Source organism: Sinocyclocheilus grahami, unplaced genomic scaffold, assembly GCF_001515645.1.
Source record: "Sinocyclocheilus grahami isolate Dianchi unplaced genomic scaffold, SAMN03320097.WGS_v1.1 scaffold683.1, whole genome shotgun sequence".
NCBI lineage: Eukaryota > Metazoa > Chordata > Actinopteri > Cypriniformes > Cyprinidae > Sinocyclocheilus > Sinocyclocheilus grahami.
The window spans coordinates 113,268-128,943 of record NW_015505862.1 but is presented as its reverse complement, the minus strand read 5'-3'; positions in this window follow the sequence as shown (position 1 = coordinate 128,943).

The window sequence follows — 15,676 nt, the reverse complement described above, 5'->3', positions numbered from 1 at the left end:
CAATTTAGTTATTGAATGTGTATATGTGTGTGTGTGTGTATATATAAAGTATATATATATATATTCATAAATATATACATAATATAATTTTTTTTTTAAAGAAACCTACATGTATATATTTAATATTTTTTGAATGTTTTATAAAAATATATTTTTATTTTCAGACTCTCTCAGTCCACAAAGTATCTGCGTATCAAGGACGAGGAGGACGAGATCAATGTGAACAGCGTTATTTCAGGTGAGCGTCTATCGTGTTTAAACCTGTTTCTTCAGTGACTGAAGCGTCACACATTTCGACCAATCACAGTCACTCTTGAGCAGAAAACACTTCTGCATTTGTAAATCAGGCCAGTTGTTTCTCTGTAATTGTTTGATGCGATGTGATGCTGAATGATGCCAACATCTGACATTCACACATCATGTCCTTTCTATGTGCATAAATGTTCATATAATGTCTGACCATGGCTTCGAGATTTTGCTTGTAAAGTTTGCGTTGACACCTGCACAGGAGACATGGCTCAGACATTTGCATTTACGTTAAGTCATTTTGCAGACGCTTTTATCCAAAGCGACTTACAATTGGGGGATACATAAAGCGATTCTTCTTTAAGAGGCAAACAGACACAAGAAGTGCTTGTAATACCAAGTTTCAGGTATTGTTTAAATAAGTACAAGCTAGAAAGGGAAGGAATAAATAAAGAGAAAGACGATCTTTTTATATATATTTTTTTTATTTAGGATGAGAAGAGCATTGCAGTAGTCCAGCCTAGAGATGACAAGGGCCTGGACAAGAAGTTGTGCAGCATGCTCCGTTAGAAAGGGCCTGATCTTTCTGATGTTGTGCAATGCAAACCTGCAAGATCTAGCAGTCTTCGCAATGCAGTCTTTGAAGGTCAGCTGGTCATCAAAGATTACACCAAGATTTCTGACCGTTTGAAGTTGATGGGGTAATTGTAGATTTCACAATATGTATCATTTCACAGCAGCTTTAAAGAAATGCATGTTTCTACGTTACAGTTAAGAGTAAGAGCTTTAATGTGCATTTGTGAAGAAAACAAACAAAACATCTTCACAAAACATGTAAGGAGAAGCACTTAACAACAAGAGAAGCTTTAAGCTTTAAGCCTGTGGTTTCTGTTAAAATAAAAGTTTGGTGGTTTCACATTCGAAAACTACTAAATTAAGTCCTAAATTAATTTTAACGTTTTTTTTCCTTATATTTCTGTCATAATTTCTAGTGAAACTGAACTTTTATTCTGGCGGTTTGCGTGTGTATTTGACGATAGTTATTTCTGCTGTTTGAATAATCCATGTGCAGTAAATATGACCAGAGCTCATCTATGATAAATTTGATCAGGATTTCGATATGATATTGTTTGTCGTTCAGCCATACTTTGAAACTCCAGTTTTTGAGTCGTGATGCTGCTGCGCTTCATAAAATGATATCTAGCGTTTTACAGCAGTTTCATTGATTGCCATACTTTTCTGATTGTTTCCATGGAGACACGAGAGCCCTCCAGACCAGAATATTCATTACAGTCAGTAGGAGACAGAACTGTGTGTGTGTGTGTGTGTGTGTGTGTGAGTGATGCTGCTAATGAGAATCGTGCTGTGACTCGCATCCATGCTGTTAAATGACAAACGTGTGTAATCATCAGCTGCAGCATATTCTCAAATGCTGTGAAATGCTTATTTTTATAGAAGGCTGTAAGATGATGTGGTGATGTCGGTGTGTGTGTGTGTGTGTGCGGAGGTGTTTGGTGAGTCAGCTCTTTCTCCAGACCAGCAGCAGCTACAGCTCCTTCTCACTGCAGATCCATCCAAACTACATATGGTGTAGAAATTAGTTTTTAGTTTTATATTTTCAGTTTTCAATCAAATCACCTTTATTTCTATAGCGCTTTATACAATACAGATTGTGTCAAAGCAGCTTTACGGAGTCAAACAGGAAAAACATGTGCAGGTAATGCAAGAGGACAATAGAAAACAATCCGTTTATCGGATCATTGATTCAGTGGCTGCGTTTCCATTACCCTTCAAATTGCACTAATTGAAAATACACCCAATGGAACGTCAATTTTGCAAAAACTCCCATATATCGCAAAAATGTTTTTACGCTCCCATGAGGTGGTTTTTCAGGCAATTTGAAAAAGGAAAATTTCTCAAAACTGCAATGGAAACAGTTTTTTCGCATTTGCAGGTCACCTGGCGTACGTAAAAGTCACATGATCATTCTTTAATGTACTATATCATGCACTGATGTAAACCGAGTCGTTTTGATGGGTTGACTTTAAGAACGGCTTCAGTAAATAATCCCCAAGCTCTGAGCTTTTCTTCAGTCCTCGTTTGCCTCCAGAGATCTTTTCCATTAAAACATTAAGCCGTCAGGTCGCGCGGTTTGGGTTGCTGATTTTGAGAGATAGATGAGCTCAGATTTCATTAGCAGAGACGATTGAATCAGATGAGGACATCTTCACAGCATCAGAAGCTCAGTCCTGCTCTCAGATCAGCTGTCAGCGGAGAGACAGCGATTCGGTTAGAGGCTGTTTAGTGTCATTGAAATGCTATTAGTGTTTTATGTTTGTGGAATATGTTTTTAGTATTCTGAATAAGTTTTTAAAATATTTTTTGTATTTTTGTTTTAGTAATTTTTTGTCATTTTATTAGTGTTTTAATATGTCTATATATTTTTATTAATATTTTGAATTCATTTTTATTTTTATATTTCAGTTTACATTTTTATTTTTTAGTTTCAATAATTTCTGTATTTTTTTCATTATTTCTTTAATATGTCTACGTAGTTTTTGTTAATATTTTGAATTAGTATTTTTTTCAATTGAATTAATATTATTAGTTTTCATTTTAATTTTAGTGAAAGTTTTAGTCATTTTGTTTTGGTAACTTTTCGTTTTTTTATTTTATTTCTCTCTTTTTTTTTGGTCCTTTTAGGTTTTTAATGACTAAATAGTTTAAATTAATTAATAATTGCATTCATTACTTTTATTTGCTATTTAAACTAAACTAAATTAAAATTAGGAATGTTGCCTTTGCAACTAGCTAAAATAAAATATATTCATAAATATAAATTGTGTTTATTTTTTCATAATTTTTTAAAATTTATTTTAGGGGTTCAAGCACGTAGCGCTGAAAGCCTATAGTAGTTGCTAGAATGGTCACGGATGAGCGATTTCCACGTAAAACTAATCGTGCAGACCAAACCGTAAGTCGTAGAGACTCGAAACTTGGAGGGATGGTAGTACTCACACCGCCTACAACGTGACTGAGGCTCACCCCAATCGGCCTGATGGGGGCGCTACAGCGATCGAAAGTATGAAATCGCTCATAACTCCTAAAACGTCAGTCGCTGGCTCAAGTGTCTCATGTCGGCGAAATTTTCGGGTATTTTGCATTTTTTGAAAAACATACTTTTGCGAACTACTCCTAGGTTTTTCGCCCGATCTGAACCAAACCAGTGCAGAAAGATTCTCTGGAGAGTGAATTTCAATAATTATCAAAAAATGGCTATAAATAGGCAACCATTTGTCCTATCACCATGGAAATCACTGTGCACGGTCTTGGTCCAAAGTGCCACAAGTGTCTATGGGGACATTTGCATATCTCAAAAAACATGGCCGCCATTGGCCGATGAAGTTTGAGCACCTATTAGACAAGGTTAACGGAGGCCAATCATAACGAAACTCGGTGGGCCTGTTTGACTCGCGGCCCCAAAGGTCTGTGAAAAAGGTGAAAGAAATCGGCCACTGGGGCGCGGTATCGCATTTTTTGAGGGCGTTAAAGATTGTACATTGCACGGTTTTCCACACATACACACGATATTTGTATCATATGATAGACCTCTTCGTTCCGAACAACTTTGCCTCTAGAACCACTGCTGGCAATCAAACCGTTTTTTTTTAGTTATTGAGAAGATGTGCAAAACCTACTTTTGCGAACTAGTCCTAGGTTTTTTCGCTCAATCTGGAAAAAAACACCGCAGTACAATTCTCTGGACTCTCTAGGTCAATAATTATCAAAAACATGTTGAAATTTACCCTTTGGGAAGCTAAAATGCGGTCCTTTAGAAAAGGGTTCTATCCAAATATACCCAAAAGCCTATAAAGCCTCAACGTAAACTCAAAAGTTTCAAGGAGATCGGACCACAGCTGGCGCTATATAACAGTCATAAATGTTATAAAAACATCATATTTCTACTTTCATTTTATGAGTAAATGTTGAAATTTAGATTAGTAAGCACTTTAGAAGTATTTGGATTGCTTTGATTTGAGATAATTTTCAGTCATTCGGAGGCTCGTGGTTGAGATCCGCTGGTCTGGAGGCAGAGAAACACAGATTATGGCTGCAGATATATTTCAGCACTGAAGTGCATGATTCAGATGAGCTCTTTGGCCCAGTACCGTCCCACTGAGATGCTGGTTTTGGCCTGGTTCTGCTCCATCATCTCAGCAGGGTTTGGATCTTCAGTGTGGAGCAGATGGTCAGCGGCTGATCTTTCTCTGACTCTCAATATTTACAGTTGAACATCATATTCCTGTGAGATATGAGTGTTGTCTGTCCGACTGGTTTTAGATTTTATTTTACTGAAAGTCAAAGTCGAGATGTGTTTAGTAGCTGCTGAAACGGTGATTGATCGTCTGTGAGCTTCGTTTGGAAAGCTGTGATTGATTTGGCATTTCATGAACGTCTGAAGCTGCTCACGTGTGTCAGACGAGATTCCGGTGTCATCTGAAGGTGAACGTCTCCAGGATCCAATTGATCAGACTCTCAGTCTCTGTCGTTCCTCACAGGAGCATCAGAAGACATCAGATCAGACCAATAACATCCAGCAGCTTCAGAAGAGCTGCACTCTCTCTGTCTCTCTCTCTCTCTCTCTCTCTGTTGTGCTGCTCTTTTGCGTCCTGCGGTGATGGGCGAGCTGTGAGACTCTAATCGTTGGTGACGCCGTCCGCTTGCATCCTCATCATCAGGCCTGATCTCACCTGATCATGTGACACAACAGATTGCAAACAGTTGCTCAGACAACGATGCACTGTGACAATCGCCTTGGCAACGGCTTGTGTAACAGGACACAGGTGGCGACGCGGACTGGAGTGAATGTCATTCTGCTGAATACCCGCCTGCAGAATGTGTGTGTGCGTGTGTGTGTGTGTATGAGAGAGAGAGTGTGTGTGCGCATCTGTCTTGCATTGATCTCGTGATGTCCGTGTCCTGTGTGCCGGCACCCCATGATGCTCCTCAGTATTTGGCTGTCTTTATCCTAGTGAGATCTGATGTTTGAGAATTACTGCATTATTTCAGGTTTATTGTGAATTAATTTCAAATTTGGAAAATCTGTCATGGATGCTCTGCAGTGAATGGGTGCCGTCAGAATGAGAGTCCAAACAGCTGATAAAAACATCACAATAATCCACAAGTAATCCACAGCACTCTTATTCTGACGGCACCCATTCACTGCAGAGCATCCATTGCTGAGACACTGATGCAGTGCTACATTTCTACAAACCTGATGAAGAAACAAACTCATCTTTTATTTTTTTTACATTTTGTTTTACTAAAGAACTTTATTAAAAGTTCTAAAATTTACTAAAAAATTTACAAACACTTTCATTTTTTAATTTTTGCCAAAACATTTTTTTTTTTTTCCAGTTTGAATGAGACAGACAGTTGTGACATCCTCATACTGTAGCAAAACCTTGAATCTACATGCATTATGAGGACATGTTTGACTCCATAAGTATGTCAGACCAGTGATGTTTTTGTGCACATTGATTCTGTTTCAGCTCATATTTCAATGCGTATCACACAGACTTTGGCTTCACAGCACTATAACTCACTCTGAACCCAAACAATGTCAATGACATTGGAGACTAAGAATCATATTGGAATCGATTGACGATTCATGAAGTGCCTGAAGATTCACACTGCTAGTTACTAGAAGACTAAGTGAAGACCAGCACTAACCGGACCCTCACAGAGGCCTTCCTTACTTTACATATAAGACCCGATTGAGACTGGAATGTAAATCTCACATGTTCTGACCTCTGTTTTCTGGTTTGTGCTGGTTTGAGTTCGTTAGCAGGATCTCTGGTGTCCGTTTAGCAGCTCTTTTGGTGTATAAAGAGCCGTTTGCGCAGTGGAGCGTGAAGGGCCAAACCCTCACTGGTGTCTGAAACGTGCAGCGCTTGCCAGGAACATATGAGCGAGACGCTGTGAGATCTCAGCGAGCAGACACCGCGCTCAGAGCCGTTTGTGTTGACAGACTCATGCCGCATCCAAACGCAGTGTGCCATTAAGCAGAAAAGCGCTTCTGAACCCCGTGATCAGACAGAATCTGTGCTTTATTTTGGTAGAAATGACCTTTAGAATCAAATGAGCCCAAACACGAACGGCAGCTGTTTGTGTGCATTACTGTGCTGGATGCATCTGAACGCAGCAGGACACGCCGCATGAACACACGAAAACACGCCACGCTTCTGTGTTCCCCGTGACTAAACGCTCTCCAGAACCACAGCTCATGATGAGTGTCTGTCAGACGCGAAGCAGAGCTGCTTTTGTCATGTCTGTTCATCTAAAGCTGGAGACTGACAGAACGTCAGCGCTTTCTCAGAGTTCATGTGGTTTTCAAAGTGTGGCAAATGAAAGGAAGCAAACGGAAATTTTCAGTAGAGAGAGAAGGTTTAGTGTGTTTTACATGGACCAGTCTGACAGGAGAAACCGTGTTGAGCCTGTCATTCATGTTTATTCATGTTTTATCTATATCTATATACAGTGGGGAAAAAAAGTATTTAGGTGACCAAATACTTATTTTACCGAGGAATTTACCAATTAATTCTTTAAAAATCCTACAATGTGATTTTCTGGATTTTTTTCTCTCATTTTGTCTCTCATAGTTGAGGTATACCTATGATGAAAATTACAGGCCTCTCTCATCTTTTTAAGTGGGAGAACTTGCACAATTGGTGGCTGACTAAATACTTTTTTGCCCCACTGTATCTATATATATATTTTTTTTTTGTCTTTTTTTTTTCTCTCCTTGTTTGGAAATGTCAGATCACATCACACATTTTTCCAAACAACTACATACATACATAAAAAAAAGAAAGAGAAAAAAGAGAGAGAGAGAGAGAGAGAGAAAAAAAAAAAGTGTCTTAAACCATCTTTTCTATCTCCAACAAATGACAAACTGGAATAATTCAGTAAAAAATCACTGTAAATATTTTTGGAGTGTGATTTATGTGCTTCGGATCTGTTAAAATATTTCTGTTTTCTAATCCAAACTAAGTGTGAAGTGAAAATGTTCAATATTATTGCACTAAAATGTTATCCTTTATTAAACACTATTTCTGTAAAATGGTTCTGCTTCCGGTCGTGCGTATGTGGGGTAAAGCAGAGGAGCTTTTATTATGCCACAGTCGAGCGCTTCCACTGCTTCCGGTCGTGCGTATGTGGGGTAAAGCAGAGGCGCTTTTATTATGCCACAGTCGAGCGCTTCCACTGCTTCCGGTCGTGCGTATGTGGGGTAAAGCAGAGGCGCTTTTATTATGCCACAGTCGAGCGCTTCCACTGCTTCCGGTCGTGCGTATGTGGGGTAAAGCAGAGGCGCTTTTATTATGCCACAGTCGAGCGCTTCCACTGCTTCCGGTCGTGCGTATGTGGGGTAAAGCAGAGGCGCTTTTATTATGCCACAGTCGAGCGCTTCCACTGCTTCCGGTCGTGCGTATGTGGGGTAAAGCAGAGGCGCTTTTATTATGCCACAGTCGAGCGCTTCCACTGCTTCCGGTCGTGCGTATGTGGGGTAAAGCAGAGGCGCTTTTATTATGCCACAGTCGAGCGCTTCCACTGCTTCCGGTCGTGCGTATGTGGGGTAAAGCAGAGGCGCTTTTATTATGCCACAGTCGAGCGCTTCCACTGCTTCCGGTCGTGCGTATGTGGGGTAAAGCAGAGGCGCTTTTATTATGCCACAGTCGAGCGCTTCCACTGCTTCCGGTCGTGCGTATGTGGGGTAAAGCAGAGGCGCTTTTATTATGCCACAGTCGAGCGCTTCCGCTGCTTCCGGTCGTGCGTATGTAGGGTAAAGCAGAGGAGCTTTTATTATGCCACAGTCGAGCGCTTCCGCTGCTTCCGGTCGTGAGTATGTGGGGTAAAGCAGCAGAGCTTTTATTATGCCACAGTCGAGCGCTTCCGGTGCATCCGGTCGTGAGTATGTGGGGTAAAGCAGCACTGTTTTATCATACTAGATACATTTAGTTCTGTTATAATGCTACTCTGTGCGGTCGTCACCGGTCTATTAAAACACACAACATATTAAAGCGTCTTTGGTATTTCCATGTTTTCTACAAAACAAAACCGGAACTCGAGGGGTTATGACGTCATTGGCAGGCGACACAATGACACTATAGACACGCTCCGTGACACTAGTTAAAATTGCTTATTTCTCTGGATTTAAACATTCTTCGAAACATTTGGGATAATGTAAGTACACACGTCAGCAAAATATATAGCATTGTTGTAGTGGTTTTTGGATATTTTCATTAAAAAATCTTACATATTGTGCCTTTTAATATGTTCATTATTCATTTATATTTATTTATTTATTTATTTTTGAATAAGCGCAGGGTAACGGCTGATTCGGGATCAGTTTGAAAGTTCCATGCAACTGTAACTACTGAAATCAAATGCAAGTGTTGGATCTTCAGATGATCTTGTTTTCTGGGTGGACTCTTGCTTTTATTCTCCTGTTATTTGCATGCTGTAAGTGACGTGTGTGTGTGTGTGTGTCTCTCTCTGTGTGTGTGTGTGTGTGTCTCTCTCTCTCTCTCTCTCTCTCTCTCTCTTTCTGTGTGTGTGTACGTGTTTTTGTGACAAATGAGGACATAAATTTGTACAATGACAAAGGTATGACAGGTATTGCAAGGAGAAGGTGACTTTTCAGGACATTACCCCATGTCCCCACTTTTCAAAACACTTATAAATCACACAGAATGGAGTGTATTGAAAATCTGAAATAGCAGAAAGTCTCCTGTGAGGGGTAGGTTTAGGGGTAGGGTTGGTGTAGGGCAATAGAATATACGGTCTGTACAGTATAAAAACCATTACGCCTATGGAGAGTCCCCACTTTTCACAAATGTAAACCTGTGTGTGTGTGTGTGTGTGTGTGTGTTTCAGAGCGTAACATGGATAGTCTCCAGCAGGCGCTGCATCAGTCAGTCTTCCTCTCGGCCATGTCTGCTCACCCGAGCCGTGATCTGCCGCTGTGTTGGGAGCAGCACTGTAAGCTTCTGCCTGGTGTGGCCGGCGTTCAGGCCAGTCGCGTCTCCCACTGGAGCGTAGAGGAGGTGAGCAACACCAGACTCCTCTCATTCAGCAGATCACTTGGCTTTCGTGAGTTTGTGCGGCTGAGCTTCATAAGCGTCGCTCAGTTATTACTGTTGAATGCAGCTCATATCAGGATTTATCTGTTCCTGGTCAAACCATGTGAATGCTTTCCATGAAAGTAATCCAGCTTTGCATCCCTGTTTTGTACGTTTGATTTTACTCAAATAATGAGACATTGTGTGAATATTGCATTTTGTATATTCAGATTCAGGCCTAAATGTAAGATTCATGTTTTTGAATTGCATATAAAACTTGATCATATCTGTCAGTCATACATCAATGAAACAGATTTCTGTAATAGTGCTAATAAACTCAATGTGTTTTAAATGCACAATGATCAGATTTATATATTTATCAATAAATCCAGTTTGTTTCAGTCTTATACATTTTAACTGATTGAATATTGCTTGTTACACAGCTAGCCATATTTAACCATGTTTTTAATTAATGTATTTGTTTTCATAATGAACAGATTTATACTGATTCTAAGCAATTTGAATAAATCCGACCTATTTCATTGATGTATGACTGACAAATATGATCACATTAAGTTTGTTAGTTTATGTTAAAACTGTGTAATCCAAATGCATGGAAATTGTGCATGCAATTTAAATACGCAAATCTTAAATTTAGGCCTAAATATTTTTTAAAACAGTGCAGATTTGTGATATCAGGCATCACAACAGTAATTATTGATACTGACAGCAGTTTGAAGGCAGAAATCGTTCAGAATCATTGATTCCTGAGCTGCAGTTTTCATAATGTTACAGTCGAGCAGACTTCAGCTTTATGCAAATGATGTGATGCGACATCGGCCAATGGGAGCGCAGAGGCTGGAGGTCACATGATCGCGAGTATAAACACATTCTCGTGACCTGCGGTGTTTAGTGGCAGTCTCTGTGCAGTAGTTTGAGGCTGTTTGTCATGCTAATGTTGGGTTGCGGAGGTGAGATCGAGCCTCTGGTTGTCATGGTAACCAGGTGCGGCTGAAGCTCCATGAGGATGAACAGAGCGCAGAGATAAACACACAACACGCGTGTTGAGCTGCAGGCTGTGTAAATATCACCCAACGCTGAGCAGGCCACTGTGTGACAGAGCCATTATGAGTGAGCCGCTTGATGATTTCACGTGTTCTGTTTTTATATACACTTCTGTTTAAACGTTTGGGGTTGGTAAAATGTTTTAATGTTTCTGAAGGAGTCTCTTCTGCTCACCGTTTATGTGATCAAAAATACTGTAAAAAAATTTGAAATATTATTAGAATGTAAAACAGCTGTTTTCTGTGTGAATCTCTGTTAAAGTGTAATGTATTTCTGTGATGCGCAGCTGTATTTTCAGCATCATTCCTCCAGTCTTCAGTGTCACATGATCTTCAGAAATCAGTATAATATGCTGATCTGCTGCTCGAGAAACATTTCTGATTATTATCAATGTTGGAAACAGTCGTGCTGCACAATATTTTATTTCTCAGGATTCACAGATGAATAGAAAGTTCAGAAGAACAGCATTTATTTGAAATAGAAATCTTCTGTAACATTATAAATGTATTTACTGTCACTTTAAACCCATTTAATGCATCCAGTTTCTTAAAAAAACTCATACTGACCGCTAACGTTTGAACAGTAGTCTAGTTTATTATGAAGTTTGTAGTTCTGTAGTATCAGAACTATCAGAGATGATATTTGCTTAATGCAATTTAATAACAGCAAAATTACATGATATTAACAAGCTTAAAATTCAGTGAAGACGTTGGTTATGATTAATTGGCTGATGTGATAGTCTAACTATTAAAATATCGTCCAAATATGTTAGTTCAGTATAACTGTTAATGGAGTGTTTGATTAATGCTGGTTCTGTGTCATGAAGTTCTATAAACTCCCTTCAGTCCTGAACACAGTGATATACATCAGATTTACCGCGGTACAGTGTCTTCAGAGCCGCTGTCAGCTGTGTGATTTGGCTTTAGTGTAGCTGCTGTGTGATGGAAAGCTCTTTACTGCGCTTTACCCTGCTTTACCGTGGCAAACACAGCAGCGCTCAGCGCTTTACTGTGGTGTATTAGCAGGATTTACGAGTCGTTCTTCATCGGTAATCACTCACACTGAAGGGCTCGTTTGTTCCTGTGGAATCGAGTCTGGATTGATGGAGTCAGAGCTGCGTGCTTAATGCTGAATAATGGCCTGAATTTACCCTCGGCGACTCTCAATACATTCTGATTATGAGTGTGATTTAACCGAGCCAATCACTCGTGTTTAGGTGAGTGTGAGTCTGAAGAGTGTTCAAGATCAGAACATCTGGAGTTTGATTTGACTGAGCTGCTTGACATTAACCCTAGCAACCAGTCAGAACACCCTAACAACAGCTGGTGAGATCATGCTGGTTTGTTCTGCACAAGCAGCCCAATGTTTGATGAGGGGGCGTGGCTCTGGTGTCATCTGATTGGCTGCGGTTCGAGGTCTTGTTGTCTGTCTGTTGTCTGTCGTCTGTCTATCTGTTGTCTGTGTCTGTCTATCTGTCGTCTGTCTCTGTCTGTCGTCTGTCTATCTGTTGTCTGTGTCTGTCTATCTGTCGTCTGTCTCTGTCTGTCGTCTGTCTATCTGTTGTCTGTGTCTGTCTATCTGTCGTCTGTCTCTGTCTGTCGTCTGTCTATCTGTTGTCTGTGTCTGTCTCTCTGTGGCCTGTCTCTGTCTGTCGTCTGTCTATCTGTTGTCTGTGTCTGTCTCTCTGTGGCCTGTCTCTGTCTGTCGTCTGTCTATCTGTTGTCTGTGTCTGTCTCTCTGTGGCCTGTCTCTGTCTGTCGTCTGTCTATCTGTTGTCTGTGTCTGTCTCTCTGTGGCCTGTCTCTGTCTGTCGTCTGTCTATCTGTTGTCTGTGTCTGTCTCTCTGTGGCCTGTCTCTGTCTGTCGTCTGTCTATCTGTTGTCTGTGTCTGTCTCTCTGTGGCCTGTCTCTGTCTGTCGTCTGTCTATCTGTTGTCTGTGTCTGTCTCTCTGTGGCCTGTCTCTGTCTGTCGTCTGTCTATCTGTCGTCTGTGTCTGTCTGTCTCTGTCTGTCATCTGTCTCTGTCTGTCTGTCTCTGTCTGTCATCTGTCTGTCTGTCGTCTGTCTGTCGTCTGTCTCTGTCTGTCTCCGCCTGTCTCTGTCTGTCTGTCTGTCTCTGTCTGTCATCTGTCTGTCTGTCGTCTGTCTCTGTCTGTCTGTCTCTGTCTGTCTCCGCCTGTCTCTGTCTGTCTCTGTCTGTCATCTGTCTGTCTGTCGTCTGTCTATCTGTCGTCTGTGTCTGTCTATCTGTCGTCTGTCTGTCTCTGTCTGTCGTCTGTCTGTCTGTCTGTCTGTCTCTGTCTGTCGTCTGTCTCTGTCTGTCTGTCTCTGTCTGTCTCCGCCTGTCTCTGTCTGTCTCTGTCTGTCATCTGTCTGTCTGTCGTCTGTCTCTGTCTGTCTGTCTCTGTCGTCTGTCATCTGTCTGTCTCTGTCTGTCGTCTGTCTGTCATCTGTCTGTCTCTGTCTGTCGTCTGTCTGTCTCTGTCTGTCGTGTCTCTGTCTGTCGTCTGTCTGTCGTCTGTCTGTCTGTCTCTGTCTGTCATCTGTCTGTCTCTGTCTGTCGTCTGTCTGTCGTCTGTCTGTCTGTCTCTGTCTGTCGTCTGTCTGTCGTCTGTCTGTCTGTCTCTGTCTGTCATCTGTCTGTCTCTGTCTGTCGTCTGTCTGTCGTCTGTCTGTCTGTCTCTGTCTGTCGTCTGTCTGTCGTCTGTCTGTCTGTCTCTGTCTGTCATCTGTCTGTCTCTGTCTGTCGTCTGTCTGTCGTCTGTCTGTCTGTCTCTGTCTGTCGTCTGTCTGTCGTCTGTCTGTCTGTCTCTGTCTGTCATCTGTCTGTCTCTGTCTGTCGTCTGTCTGTCGTCTGTCTGTCTGTCTCTGTCTGTCGTCTGTCTGTCGTCTGTCTGTCTGTCTCTGTCTGTCATCTGTCTGTCTCTGTCTGTCGTCTGTCTGTCGTCTGTCTGTCTGTCTCTGTCTGTCGTCTGTCTGTCGTCTGTCTGTCTGTCTCTGTCTGTCATCTGTCTGTCTCTGTCTGTCGTCTGTCTGTCGTCTGTCTGTCTGTCTCTGTCTGTCGTCTGTCTGTCGTCTGTCTGTCTGTCTCTGTCTGTCATCTGTCTGTCTCTGTCTGTCGTCTGTCTGTCGTCTGTCTGTCTGTCTCTGTCTGTCGTCTGTCTGTCGTCTGTCTGTCTGTCTCTGTCTGTCATCTGTCTGTCTCTGTCTGTCGTCTGTCTGTCGTCTGTCTGTCTGTCTCTGTCTGTCGTCTGTCTGTCGTCTGTCTGTCTGTCTCTGTCTGTCGGTCGTCTGTCTGTCTCTGTCTGTCATCTGTCTGTCTCTGTCTGTCGTCTGTCTGTCAGGTGAAATCAATGCAGATGCTCTGATATGAGCTGAGAGGGACCACAGAAGCTCGATCTGCTGCATTTTGGTGGCGGTTTTATAATAAATGGAGATGTTGTTCCAAATATCCTCTCTGGAGTTTGTCTCTTTAATTAAAGTCCGGCGCGGCTCCAGAGACACTCTTCCTGTAATGGTGCTGTGAGAACATCTGCAGGGTCAAAAAGCAGATCAGTGAAGCTCTTCAGAGACTCCTGCGCCGCTTCAGCCGAGTTATTCTTAGCTGCGGTTGTTTGTTGGAGATCCCTGAGTGCGAGTGTGTTCCTGTGTGAACGCTGCAGGATATTCTCGCGCTGCTGACGCTGCAGAAGGTTCCTGAGACTCTCAGCTGACCTGTGCTCGTGCTTCATCAGCGTTACCTGCGATCAGATCAGCCGTGCGTCAGCCTTCATATTCACACGCAGTCAGACTTTATGACGCTGCTTTTAGAGTCTGTAACTCTGCACGAGTAAATGAAGATTTGACAGATTTTGTTTTAAAAGTCTGAAACAAATAATTTATTCTAATTATTAATATATGTAACTATTTTATGAGCATTAGTGTCTTATGTAAAGGTAGTGGACAATTTATAAAAAGCAATAAGTCGCTTGATGTTGTTGTTTTTAGTAGTTTATGTATATTGTATTTTTATATTGTTTTTTTTATTTTTTTTATTTTACATATTATTTTTAGATTGATATAATTGCATTTCTGTTCTCAGACACAGACCACTTTAAGCACGATAAAATTACTTTATTAATAATTACCCACTAAATCAAAATGATGATAGACATCAGTGTACAAGTCTTTTTTTTTTATGTTTTATTTATTATGTTTTATTATATTTTATATTATTATATTTTTGTTTTCAGGCACAGACTCTTTGAACATGATAAAATTACTTGTATTTATAAAAAAACCTACTGCATTAGTATGATGATAGACACCAGTGTTCATAAAATATGAAAATATTACATATATTAATAATTAGAATAAACAACTTGATTACCAACTGATACAGTTTATTGGTGTGACTGCTGCTGTTTAGAGTTGCTAAGCAATCCAGCAATTCAGTCACACTGTAACCTTGATTTTATCAGAAAACACAAGAGTGAAGATGAAACTGTGTGTGTGTGTGTGTGTTTCAGGTGGCTGATTTCATCCATTCTTTACCCGGCTGTGAGGAACAGGCCAAGCAGTTCAGAGAGGAGGTACGTGTGGAGAAAAAAATCCAACGAGTTTCAAATGTGATTTTTCTCCACTTCCAGCCGCAGCAGCTTCAAATCAAACACAGATGAGAGAAATCCTGCTTTACTCTTTCACTACAAATGCAGTGAAATCACACCTGCTCCACTGCAAACAAATGTTCCTAAGTTTCAGCATCATTCCTCCAGTCTTCAGTGTCACATGATCTTCAGAAATCAGTATAATATGCTGATCTGCTGCTCGAGAAACATTTCTGATTATTATCAATGTTGTAAACAGTTGTGCTGCACAATATTTTATTTTTCAGGATTCACAGATGAATAGAAAGTTCAGAAGAACAGCATTTATTTGAAATAGAAATCTTCTGTAACATTATAAATGTCTTTACTGGCACTTTTGAACCATTTAATGCATCCTTGATGAATACAAGTATTAATTTCTTTCAAACACATCTTGCATCCCTTGAACTGATAAACTGAAGAGTACGTTTTCAGAGAATATTTATTTTTTTAGCTGACTACACATCTGCAAGCATCGGTCTGCTAAAAGTTCATTTTGTCATATTTAAGATCACGTTATGATTTCATAGTGTCATTAGTGTTCATTAGCAGCTGTATTTGACAGTCGATTTCTGTTTGTAATGTTTTCTGTTGATTCTCTCACCAGCAAATCGATGG